This window comes from Miscanthus floridulus, chromosome 10, assembly GCF_019320115.1.
Source record: "Miscanthus floridulus cultivar M001 chromosome 10, ASM1932011v1, whole genome shotgun sequence".
Lineage (NCBI taxonomy): Eukaryota > Viridiplantae > Streptophyta > Magnoliopsida > Poales > Poaceae > Miscanthus > Miscanthus floridulus.
Genome location: NC_089589.1, coordinates 107,709,053 through 107,713,363, shown reverse-complemented (window position 1 = coordinate 107,713,363; position 4,311 = coordinate 107,709,053). Strand labels below are relative to the sequence as shown.

Sequence of the window (4,311 nt, the reverse complement as noted above, 5' to 3'; positions counted from 1 at the left end):
ACGGGGGCATCTTTGCTAGACGCGTCGGCGTATAATTCTCGAGGATGACCCCGTTTTCGCCAAAACTCCTCCCGATACATTTCTTGCATTTAACAAAACGGTTGTAATTTAACAAACAAAAATTAAAACATCATAAATTAATGTTAATAAGAACCATAACTACAATCCAACTAATTTTGTTCTAAGAACCGAAAGCAATTAACATTAAACCCTAAACCTAGGGTTGTATAATACAAATATTAAAAATTGCATGAAACCCTAAGTCATGACAATTCTTAGGTTGAAAAATCCGACTAATATATACCGAATCGATGCAAAAAAAAAACTAGGAGGGAAGCGAGGATACCTTGCTCTCGAAGATTCACGGATCAAATCAAAGTTTTCAAGGTCCAATATGCCGATTTGTGAGGTAGGGCGAAGTGGGGAAAGAAAAAAAAAACCCCGAGAGGGAGAAGAAAGAAGAGGAAGAAGGCTCGGATAGGAAGGTTGGGGCCGCGGTTAAAACACCACCTTGACGCCATAGATCATGGCGCCAAGCTCGGCGCCAAGATCTACGGCGCCGAGCTCGGCGCCAGGATCTACGGCGTCAAGCTTGGCGCTAGGATCTATGGCGCCGAGCTACATGCCAAGTCACCGCTACGTCTGCGTCGAGCTCAAGACCTAGGCGCCAGCAACGATGGCGCCGAGTAGTGTAAGCTCGGTGCCAGCAACGATGGCGCTGAGCTAAGGGTCCAGATTTTAAAATCTTACCTCCAGAGACATATTTATGAAAAAATTTCAAAAAAAGGGCTAAAAATAAAAAATTTGGTGACCTCGTCTCCCATTTCGACCACCATGGCCGCCGCCACAACTGCAGCCGCAGACGCAGCCCGAGACAGGCAGACAGCCCTTGCTCTCCGCCTCGCCAAGCACCTCGTGCCCCCGCCTCCCGCCGCCGCCACCACCACCAACAACCACAACCACAACGTCGCGTTCTCGCCGGTGTCCGTGCACGCGGCGCTGGTGCTGATGGCCACGGGCGCGCGTGATGCCACACGGGTGCAGCTGCTCGCCTTCCTCGGCGCCCCGTCGGCCGAGGGGCTCGCCGACTTCCCTGCAAAAAGATATTTAATCGTTGTGACATTTGGATATCTGTGCTTCAACTCTCTTGCATTGTTAGATGATCAATATATAAACCAAGATGCTGAATGAATTTAGATCAGATTAGGCGCCTTATTTCCTATTCTATTAGGATTGGATGAGATGGAGAAAATTACATGCTGCCATCATTTACATACAAAATTCTTGTTATCAAACTTAATTTTTACATCACTAATCATAAATAGTAACAGTTTAACCCCCAGGCTTCATTTGTTCATTTTACTACCTTGCATTTGCGCACACATATATATTGTGATCCATCACGCACGTTCACTAATAGCACATTGCGTGGTAAGCGCAGCCTGAGGCCGCAGTGAAGATGATCAACTAGTGGGTGAAGAAGGCCACGGACAACCTCATCGACTCCATGATCTCCATCGACGACATCAACGACGCCACCGACCACGTGCTCGCCAACGCCATCAACTTCAAAGGCGACTGGATGGAGCCATTTCAACTCCAGTTCACATCCCGGGGCACGTTCCACCGGCTCGACGGAGGCCACGTCGAGGTGGATTTCATGGAGAAATACCGGAGGATGGACGTTGCCTGCATGGACGGGTTCAAGGTCCTAAAGCTACCTTACAAGCTCGGCGCCGCACCACCGGCTCATGGCCAGCTCAAGCGCCGCCGTGGGCAGGTCGACACAAAGTCCAAGGACATGCCCTCGACAGAGGTCAACGAGAGCACACGGTACTCCATGTTTTTCTTCCTCCCGGACACGCGTGACGGCATGGCGACCATGGTGGACGTGGTCACCGCAGCGCCAGCGTTCATGTACAACATCTCGGCCGAGATGAAGTTGCGGGATGTGGACCTGAAGCTGCCCAAGTTCAAGATAACATTCAACTGGGGGAACCTCAAGGAGACTCTCTGCCAGCTGGGGCTGACGCTGCCGTTCTCGCCAGAGGCCGCCGACCTGCGGGGCATGTGCAACGGGGACGAAGGTGACGGCAAGTCACGGCGGACAACGTTCCTGAGCAAGGTTGCACACATGGCAGTGGTTAATGTGAACGAGAAGGGAACTGAGGCTGGAGCAGTGGCATTCCACGTGCGTGGTGGTAGCTGGCCACCGCCTGACCTCATCGAGTTCACCGCCGATCATCCATTCACCTTCTTCATCATGGAGGAGCGGTCTGGGGTGATCGTGTTCGTAGGACACGTTCTTGACCCTACCAAGTGATACTCTGAATTCTGAAATGTCACTAATTAACTGCTTCCTGGATCAGTTCGGCTGTTGCTCGTGAAGTACTGTTATGTTCTTATAATTACTGCTTCCTGAATCAGTTCGGCTGTTGCTCGTGAACTACTGTTATGTTCCTATAATTTTGGTGTTACTGTGGACTCGGTTCAGTGATTGCATAGGGTACTCAGGAATGGACGAAATGTTTTAGTGATTGCAACTGTACATCCATTTGGTATTCTGTGTATCTTTTCAGAATATACGGCCTGTTCGCTGGTTGATTTCTAGGCTGATAAGCCCAGCTGGTGCTGGTTTGTTGTGAGAGAAAAATACTATTGGCTGGCTGATAAGCCCTGGCTGAAACCAACGAGCGAACATGCTGATAGTCTGGGTAAACATTTACCATAACAGTTCTAGAACTTAATTAAAAACAAAAAACCTAAGAAACACTCACATTTCAATTCATGTGTTTTTGCAAACCAAACCATCTCTATGGACAGCACAGCCCAGTTAAACTGACTCAACAGCAACTCTTGAAAAGAAAATACAATATCATTATAGACTAACTCTAATTTCATTCAAAAATATGACAGTTTCTGCACAATAAGCCAAGCTCAGTGGACAACAAAAGTATAGCAACCTGAATCTGGCCAAACCATGTTCACTAAGTGTCAGGGACCGAATACTAGGGTACCCAAAGAGGAGGAGCTAATAACCATCAAACATTGATACTTCCGAACAGGCAAGAACGCAACTACACTTCTTGTCCATACGACCGAAGGTTGGCTGCGCCTCGCCCGACCCCCGAGGGCAGGCTCTGCCTCGCCCGACGTCTGAGGGCTAACTCTACCTCGCCTGACGACTGGGGGCTAGCTCCGCCTCGCCCGACGGCTGAGGGCTGGCTCCACCTCTACCAACGTCTGAGGGCAGGCTCCGCCTCGCCCGACGTCCGAAAGGGCTAGCTCCGCCTCGCCCGACGTCCGAGGGCTGGCTCCACCTCGCCCGATGTCTCGGGGCAGGCCCCACCTCGCCCGACGTCCGAAGGCTGGCTCCACCTCACCCGACGTCTGAGGGCTGGCTCCGCCTCGCCCGACGTCCTAGGGCAGGCTCCGCCTCGCTAAACGTCTGCACCCTGCTCCTTCATAATGACGAGCATAGGGTAAGACAGGACACTCAAGTCAACCGCAGTACCGAGGACCATACCCTGCACGCCTGTGGGAAAGTACCGTCAGGATATGACGGGATAGGCGCTTTAAGCCCTTCCAGGCATGACAGAGCCCGAACAGTGTTGTAGGCACCGACTTTTGTCTTACAGTGTTGTGGACGCCGCCATCAGACCTCGGACGCGAATCTTGACACAAGCATACGACAACCACTACGATCTAGGAGGGAACTCACCTCATCTACAGTAACAAGCGTATGGTCACTTCCCCGTCTGCTCTCTGTAGGGCCACGGCTCGGCACCCAATGGGCCTCCTGGATCAATCGAACGGCCTAGGCAAACGCCAAACAAACGGCTGCTGAAAGATAAGTACCCTTATTTACTCACTTTACGTGTCAATTTTACTACCGAACCTCTGACCCCAACAACGGTAGGGGCGCAGACATCGCTCGGGGCTACCGAGAGTGTCTACTCGTTTAAACATTCTCTTCACCCGACCCCTCCCTACGTTTAAAACCAGAAGCACGATGTGCGGGTGTAAACTTTGAGTAAAATTGTACGAACCGCTAGACCCTACGCCCCAGCGGCTACGACGTTTTTGTTTACTAGCGTAATCGAATTCTTTGTCCCCGCATCCCAAGCTTTAGCATCTGCCTTCTCGAGAAGCGTTCAGAGGGCTTGCGGAATCTCCTTCAAGGAGAAGTTGTCAGGTCGCCCAAATCAATCGAGCAGCTCGGATCGCTGCCGAGAGACAGAAACGAAAAATTGCGATGCTCGTGCAGGTTACACCGGCCCTGTCATAAACGTCGGACCCCAACCCCGCACG

The 4,311-nt window shown here is 51.2% G+C and overlaps 1 pseudogene; it reads left to right on the top strand.

The window, feature by feature from the left end:
• The first annotated feature begins 834 nt into the window (after positions 1-834).
• LOC136489230 (serpin-Z2B-like) lies at positions 835-2,323 on the top strand (annotated as a pseudogene).
• Positions 2,324-4,311: the final 1,988 nt, after the last annotated feature.